This window comes from Trichechus manatus, unplaced genomic scaffold (assembly GCF_000243295.1).
Source record: "Trichechus manatus latirostris isolate Lorelei unplaced genomic scaffold, TriManLat1.0 scaffold00074, whole genome shotgun sequence".
Taxonomy (NCBI): Eukaryota; Metazoa; Chordata; class Mammalia; order Sirenia; family Trichechidae; genus Trichechus; species Trichechus manatus.
In genome coordinates, this window is record NW_004444010.1 from 4,023,415 (window position 1) to 4,032,641 (window position 9,227).

Sequence of the window (9,227 nt, forward strand, 5' to 3'; positions counted from 1 at the left end):
CTAGCTACCTTTTTCAGTAAAAGTATGTGATCAAATTTGAGCCCAGGTTGGTAGTGTCAACATTCCTGTGTCAAAGCAAATTTGGAGCTGATGAAAACAAGCCTAGGCTTGCTTATCAATCTGAGATAAATAAATGTTCCAGTTGGGCACACACACTTTAGACAAGAATTTGATAGAGTCCACTTCCAGAACAAATTCACCCAAGCATTTTTAATTTGCAGTTATCTGGGCCAGCTCTCTGTGATGGGCTGCAGTGAGACAAAGACATGGTATGGGGGCTGCGAGGTGCAGGGGCAAAGGAACCAGTGAACCTAAAATGGCAGTTACGTCCATTGAAGCTGGGTAATTGTATTTGCCCATTCAGAGGGGACCTCCCCAGCTCCAGGCACACACTCGTCTGAGATCCTAGAGAGCTAAGTTCATAGAATCAAAGTGACCTCTTTTTTACCAGATGACTGTAGGGTTATAATGTCTCTATTACATGTTCGGGGTGAATAACCCATGGGAAAATTCACTTCCAGCTACTGTTTATGTCCCATTTACTGTGGCATCCTGTTCCTTAGGATTCTGTTCTAAGGCAGGAGACCAGTCTGCGGCATTAGGGATTTAAGAAAAGTGACACCAACTTCTGCTCCAGATGCTTACTTGCCCAGTAGAAAGCAATGGTAAATTTGATATTGGATATAGCCCGCAGTGTGTTGGCAAATGTTTAAGAAACCACATCTTCAGGGATGGTTTAAAAAAGCCCTGACAATTTCTGTGGTATTGTTGACATCAAGCTACCAACATGATGATGTCACTGGGAACTGGGAAGAGATTGAAGAAATTGGCTCTCCCCCACCAGCTGCAGCACATCACTGGATGTAGCTTCTAAAGTTCAGGAAACTGTTCATCTCCATTAAGATTCCTTACTTTTTAACACCAAAATCTTGTTGAATCTTAAAATTCTTACATGAGAAAAAGTAGCAAAAATAAATTTGTTTAAAATTATATAAAAGTCATGAATAGAACATATCAAAGAAACACTGCTTGAAGAGGGCCTCACTGGTGAAATGTAGGATAATTTTATAATAAAAAAATAATAATAATGCTAGTATGGCTTATAAACCATTGAATAAAATTAAAATGCATGAGTTCATATTAAAATAAATAAAGAGAAAGAAAAGATCTTACAGTAGAATGCCCACTAATAAATGTATAATAATGATGGAATTAGAAAATCACTATTGTACAATAATCCTTATCATTAATTCAGGCAGGAAATGAAAAATGGAGGCTAAAAATACTGGGTGAGTCTTTAGGGGAAATAGAATATTTACATGGTCTCAAAATATCTTCAAATATATAACATATTAGTTACCCAGAGAGAATTACCCATGTCTTTAAAGTGAAAAGCACTCAGAAGATACCACCTTAAAGAAACAATCAAAAATTAACATCACTATTAATATGCAAAAATAATAACAATAATCTGTTGTTCCAGATGTGATGCACTGTGAAGGATATAGTAGGACTTCTCTGAAATTCTTGCCAAAAATGTATAAATTGAATCTAATCAAGAGAAAACAGAGCCATCAGTTATTCTACGATACAACTGGCATGTAGTCTTAAAGTATGTCAAAGTAATAGGAGTGAAAAGAAAAAGAAAGTGAGAGGAAGTATTCCAAATTAAAGGAGACTAGAGAAATGACAACTAAAGACAATGAGTGATCCTGGACTGGAAATTAATGCTATGAAGAACATTATTGGGACAACTGATGACATTTGAATAGTGACTCTGAATTAGATAATTATTATATCATTGTTAAATCACTGTTTTTTGTTTGTTTGCTATATTTATGGAAGTTATATAAGAGAATGTCCTTGTTCTTAAAAAATACACACTGAAGTATGGAAGAGTAAAATGTTGTGATGTCTGCAACTTTCTCTTGCTCATATACATATCTTTAGATATACAGATGCAAATATAGATATAATTCTCTCATGTACATGGAAAGATGATTATGAGGTTAATGTACCCAAAGAATTTGGTCTTTGTCCTTGGTTCCTGAGAAATAATCTCTGAAGCCTTGGAATCTCCCCAGTGATATCAGCCATCCTCAGGAGAGAAGCACCTAAAGATGGAGTTCAATCAATCATGACTATGTAATGAGGCCCCGAGAAAGTCTCTGGACACAGAAGCCCCATGGGCTTCCTGGTTGGTGCTAGACATCAGTGCACGTAGGAGGGCAGAGCCTGTCCTTTTTTGGAACATGGAAGCTCTTGTGTTGGGAGCCCTCCCAGACCTCCCCTTATGTGTCTCTTCATTTGTATCCTTCTGTAGTATAATGAAACTATAATATAAGTATAGCATTTTCTGTGAGTTCTATGAGCCATTCTGGCGAATTACTGGATCCAAGGGAGTACTGGGAGCCAGCCGGTCAGAAGTAAGAGGAGCCCTGGGGACCGCTGAGCTATGTTTGGTACCGTGAAGGGTACAAGGAACCCTCAAATGTGTAGCCAGCAGGTCAGAGGTGAGGGTACCATGAGACTTCCAAGCTTACAGCTGACATCCGAAGCGTTGAGCAGACTTGGCAATCTAGGGGACTGTGCCCTTTAACTTGTGAGGTCTAACCCGGCTCTGGATGGTTAGTGTCAGAGGAAGAAGTGTTGCATAGGCAACTGTTGTCAGAACAGATATAGAATACATTGCATTCATCTTCACATTTGGCATCAGAGAGAACTAAGATTTAATTTTTCTACACAATTATATATATATATATAAATTATAATTTGAATCCCATTTTTTTTATTTACAAGCTACATGTTAATGCCAATTTACTCGATTTCTCTAGACCTCAAGTTCTTCATTTGTAAAGTAGAAATAGTATTAATTTGTTATTCACTGGCTTGTTTTGAGGATAAAATGAAATGATGTATGTATTGTACATGATATAAACTTCAAAACATTCTGGCAGCTGCTGATGCTACTACTGTTGCTGTGGTTGTTGTTGGACTTCAGGTAGGTAGGTATGACCAGAGACTGAGCTCCATGTTGAAGAGAACAAATTATAGCCCTACCTCAGTTGTAAAGGGCATTTCTGACTGTATTGAGAAAAGAACTAACCAAAACTCGTAAGTAAGAAGCAGAAATTTCCCATAGTAGTACACATGTCAGTGTATATACATCATGACACAACTATGGTAAATACTTTGAATTAACCACCATATTTTTGCTTTCTAGATTGTCTAGTGAACTGTGATGGTTTTATGCAACTGGAGTTTTTTTTTTTTTTTTTTTTTTCTTTGTGGCAAAGCTATTTTACTGAATTTCATGGGGGGAAATGTTACAGTGACACAATTCCAAAACAAAATTATTTGACTTTAGTTTGGATTTCGTGAGGAAACATATAGAAACATGTGTTAGTAATAATACTTTCAATAAAGTGTTGTCATTAATAGCTAACTACATTAGATTCTAGATTAGCTTCTTTTGGTGCTCTCAAGTCAACACTTTTCCAAAACACATCTGACATCAATTAAAGAGAACAGTTAAAATAAACACACACAGGTTTACCAAATGTCTGGTTTGTGCTTAGAAATTAAAAATTAGATAGCCACCATTTTGGAAGTGATTTCTCAACAGTCAAATATTTTGGAAAATATCTAAAAGTTTTCTCCCCATTCAATTGATAGATGTGTTCTTTTTATCTTAATATAAGCATACATACAAAAAAAATTAAAACAAATTGTTACAACTGAGATATAAATCTTTTAAAATTAATACAAAATAAGGTGAAAAAATAAGTCCTTTCACAGAACTAGAAAAGTATACTTACTACTAACTTCTTACAAAAAGAACTAAAGTTAAATTACTGTTTTTTAAACCATTAATACCAGTACTGAAAAACATAAATGTGCTTGTAAACATAAAAGATTACATTTGTAAACTTTCTCCCTCCATTTTAGAAAATGTTTTGGAAAACAATAAAAAATCTCCCTTCTTTAAAAAACTATTACACTCATCACAATGTTCACAGCTGTCATTGTTTTTCTATAAAAACAGTTACAAATTAATGTTAATTTAAAAAGAGAACGTCAAACAATTTTAATTCCAGCATGGTTAATAAAAATGGATTAATCTCCCTAAACTCAAATCAAAGCCAGTTTGTTTTTCCATAAGCTCTAATATTTAAAACCGAATGATTATTTCCTGTAATTATTACTTTAAGTTAGTTCAGTTAATAGAATTACCTCATTTTTATAATTAAATTATCCTGAAAGAACCACCATGATGATTAAACAAAAATCCCAAACTAGTTTACATATTTAACTGGTTTTTCACATTCTAAAAATACTAGAAGTACAATCATTTTTTAACTTAATTTCCTCTAAAATTATCAAGGATAGCAATCTATTAAAATCAGTGAATTTACACACTTCAGTTAAAGTTCATGGCTCACATTCCATTCATGTAATAGCTGCATATACAAGCTTGCTATTTTCTTTGTGCAAAATTTTAAATTCAGAATAAAAGTACTTAGGATAAAACTTTTCTTCAAACAGTCTTTCCATCATTGAGGGATAGACAAGATATTTTTCAATATTTAATTTATTTTTCATACTGAGGAACCGCTTGCTGTGACCATACAATTCAAAGAATTTTTAAATTGATGTACAGTCATGTGTCACATAACATACATGATATGTTCTGTGAAATAGGACGTTATGTGATTTGGACGCTGTGCAATCACCATATTATACACAGGCAGTCCCCGGATTACAAACGAGTTCCATTTCTAATTTTGTCTTTAAGTCGAACTTGTACCTATGTTGGAAGAGTTAGGTACAGTTGGGTACGGTTCGTATCCACCATTAGTCAGTCATGTGTTTATCTACAGTGTACCTTTCTATGCATAAAAAACATTAAAGAAACACTATCAGATACACTAAAACATCTTTAACATAATACAGTAGTAATAATGTTTTGATGTGCGTTGCAAAGTAGCACCTGTTTGTTATTACGAACCGTTGTATGTACCTTGAATTTTTAATATAATAGGCTTTACAGGGGTTTGTTCATACCTACAGGTTGTACGTAAGTTAGACGTTTGTAACCCGGGGACTGCCTGTACTTAGCAAAGCTATATGGGATACTGTGGTGTACTTGTAGTGACTAAATAGCTACTGGGAAGCTATGGCGTTATGTTTGCTATGTCCCGCTCTCCGATCTGGATTTCTGAACTCTATCATAACCTTACAGGACCACAAATGTATATGTGGTCAGACAGTGCCCAAACGGATGTTATGTGGTGCGTGACTGTACTATAACACAATACTATTGGAGAAATACAGGCAGACTCATAGCAATTAGAGCTATGCCCTCACAGCTATAATCCAAATGAAGCTGATGATTTGTTAGTTCAGTTTTTAGTCATTAAATTGACTGAGGTGGGAGTGGGGAGAGAGGAGAGGAAGAGAGCAAGAGATACTATGACAGATACACAGTCTGTAATGACTCAAAGCTAAAAATAAGTCTCCTTATGGTAGCCAGGAACCATGTTTACCTATTTTCCCCAAGTTACAACTCTTCAAATGCTTTCAATTGGTTTTTCATTGTTTAAAGATGCCAAAATAAAATATAAAGCACCTAACCATGACACTTCATTTGTTTAAAATCTGACTTATTTTTGCGTATTTTAATAGAATTAGTAAGAACATCATTCAACTTATTCTTTTTAAAATAACAATGATTTCTATAGAACTGATTGATACTGATTAGAAATATCAAGAATCTAGAACTGTTGAACAATTCGCTCTTTTGGTACTGAGAACCAGAAAACATTCTGGTTCTAAACATCGCTGGTACTAAAGCCTTGGCTCTAAAATGTGCTAATAATAATGCAATTAAAAACATTAGTAATACAAAATAAAGAACTCTGTGGGGAGAGGCAAATACCAGTTTTTATCCTACTGAGGATACCCTCCATTTAAAAGGCATACCAGTAGGTATGTACTAAATTCTTAATAGATTTTTTCAATCCTAGAAATACAGGACTGAACAGCTGCTGACTCTTAACATCCCATCACACTCTCATTTGAGGGTTTCTTCACTGGGCTCTCGATGAAAAGATATGCTGAGTCACCCTACCTTTGCTTCATTTCAACCTCACCTGAAAACCAACTTTTTCCTTGTGTTGTCACAATGACAAACTTAAGTCGATACAAAGTACAAAAGTAAGCATGACAATGATAAATAGTAAGGTGCCAGGATGATCCCATACATTTGAGATCAAATCTTATGACTTATCACTGTCATACCTCCCAAGTATTTCTTTAGTCAAAATTAGATAGCATCATAAAGACTGTTATTTAGCACCAGCACGTCATTGCAGGCTTTGGTTCAGGCTTCAGGATAATTCCATTATCAGGGGGTTGACTAAGCATTAATGGTTTGTGGCTCTTAAGCTTATGAGCCAAGGTCATAAATATAGCTTCCACATGGTCATTATCATTGGGGTTTTTAGCAGAGGTTTCAAACAAAGGCATACTGTGTGTGTCAGCAAATTTTTGTGCCAAGTCTGTGGGTACTTGAATGGCACTTCTCAAGTCACATTTATTTCCAACAAGAATCCGTGGTATATCACTGGCTAGCAAATGTTGTTTGCATTCTTCTATCCAAGATGGCAGGCTACGAAAACTAGCCATGTTGGTCATGTCATACACGAAGACAACAGCATGAACGTTTCGGTAGTAGTGTTGTGCCATGCTCTTTGTGAATCGTTCTTGTCCTGCTGTGTCCCATAACTGAATCTTGATGCGCTCTCCATCAATATCCACCGCTCGTTCTCGGAAATCCACCCCTATAGTGGCCTCGGTGCGGTCGGGGAAGCCACCAGCGCAAAAGTGATAGGTCAGGCACGTCTTGCCCACATTGGAGTCGCCGATCACGATAATCTTGAAGATGCGGGAGCGGGCTGGAGGCAGAAGCCGTGAGGTCCCCGACCCCGTGCCGCTGGACGAGAAGCTTGCCTCCAGCGACAACTCCATCTCTGAAGCCATTCTCCTCACCCGCCCCAAACTGAGGCGGAGGAAAGGAGACACAAAGGCTGGGAGATTCCGCCACCCCTCGACCCCGCTCAGCTGCGCAACGTCCCCAGAGCCACCGCCCTCCACCCGGGCAGCGCGCGTGCGCACCTCCCCAAGCCCGCCCCCCACGCAGGTGGGGCGCCCACCGGCCCCTCCCTCCCCACTCGCCGTTCCACCCCTAGCATAACTTGGGCCCATGCCAGTGTACCTGCCGGAACTGGAGTTTTATTTGTTTGTTTGCTTGCTTTGTTTGTTGGTTGATATTATTTTCCCTGGGAAGCTTTATGTGTCACGGGCAGAATAGTACCATTTTCTTTCTGGATTTCACAACATAAAGCAGAATCACTGTGACTGCCTTGCACATAGACACAGCCATGCAGAAGAAAAGGAGACAAAGACACAAAATCTAGGATTGTGTGAATGGTGATTGGAAAGCAACAAATGTCTCCATCTCTCCTCTTTTTGTGAATGATTTGGTGACCCTGACTCTAAAGCAGCCTAACAAATCTTTACTCCAGACTGCAGAGCAACTGTAATGAATGTTGGAGGGAGTATATCTTCTTGGGTAAGACCTTGGGCTCCAAAGTCAGACTAGATTTAGACTCTGGCTCTGCTACTTACCAGCCATGTTGACCTTGGTCCATTTATTTTATACTGTACCCAGATTTCTCAACTGAAAAAAAAAGGAAATAGAGGCTGCTACCTTTTATTGTGTGCTTGTGAAAAAATAAATAAAATATGCATGTAAAGATTTTACATCCATATAGTAGTGGTGATGATGATCATGTAAGCAATGGAGCAGCAGTTGTCAGGTCACCAATTCACATATTATGCAGACGTATTTTTTTTCAGGCAATGTGCTAGACACTGATAATAGAAAAACAGTAAAGTACAGTTTCTGCATCATGGAAATAAATTTTAATGAGAGAAGAAAGGGGAGCTAAGATCTGTAATTCAATATAAAAAATAAGTGTAAACACATTTAAGGTATGACAGAAGCATACAGAATAATTGTATAAATGTGACTGAGCATTTAGAGAAATCTGGCTAGGGGAGGTAATGGTGTATGAAGTCGTTTTAGAGTTCAAACTGAGGAGATAACTTTTTTGAAGAGGAGGAAGAAATTCAAGACAGTGTAAAGGCACAAACACACGAAGTAGTAAGATTAAAACGGTATGACAAAACCAAGAATCAAGAATTAAAGGCTGAAGATGGTCTCAGGGAATATCTAGCTCAATTGGTATAACATAGTTTATAAAGAAAATGTTCTACATTCTGCCTCGGTGTGTAGCGTCTGGTGTCTTAAAAGCCTGTGAGCAGCCATCTAAGATACTCCACTGGTGTCACCCCTTCAGGAGAAAGGGAGAATGAAGAAAACAAGATACAAGGAGAAGATTAGTCCAAAGGACTAATGGACCACAACCACCATGGCCTCCACCAAACCGAGTCCAGTACAGCTAGATGTTGCCTGGCTACCACTACTGACTGCTCCGACCAGGATCACAATAGAGAGGGCCCTGGACAGAGCTGGAGAAAAATGTAGAACAAAATTCTAACTCACAAAAATAAAAAAAGAAAGACAAGACTTACTAGTCTGACAGAGACTGGAGAAACCCTGAGAGTATGGCCTCCAGACACCCTCTTAGCTCAGTAATAAAGTCACTCCTGAGGTTCACCCTTCAGCCAAAAATTAGACAGGCCCACAAAACAGAATGAGACTAAATGGGCACACGAGTGCAGGGGCAAGGATGAGAAGGCAGGAGGGGACAGGAAAGCTGGTAATGGGGAACCCAAGGTTGGAAAGGGGAGAGTGTTAGTGTTGACATGTCATGGAGTTGGCAATGAATGTCATTTTTAAAAAATTAAAGTTCAAAAAAGAATTAATGACTAAAGAGTAGAGTGATTGATCCCTAGCTGAGGTAAGCTTTAATGTGTAGGAACACAGAAATCCCTTATATTATCCTTTGAGGAGAAAACAATGGCAGATGTGTTAATCTATCCAGAGGGAAGTCTGGTTTTACTTAACATGGCAATCCCAGGTTCCATTTCATGCAGACCATCTCATGAAGAAGTTCTGTATTAGATTATTGGACTCTTAGATTGTCACAACTAGAGGATCATATAGGTCATTTTCCTAAATGGTAGTAGCCATAAAACTG

The 9,227-nt window shown here is 37.8% G+C and overlaps 1 pseudogene across 1 annotated transcript; it reads right to left on the bottom strand.

Moving 5' to 3' along the window:
* Nucleotides 1-5,845: 5,845 nt before the first annotated feature.
* Nucleotides 5,846-7,078, bottom strand: LOC101347513 (ras-related protein Rab-33B pseudogene; annotated as a pseudogene). Its single transcript, XR_002824713.1, has one exon. The product of XR_002824713.1 is annotated as a ras-related protein Rab-33B pseudogene (transcript).
* Nucleotides 7,079-9,227: the final 2,149 nt, after the last annotated feature.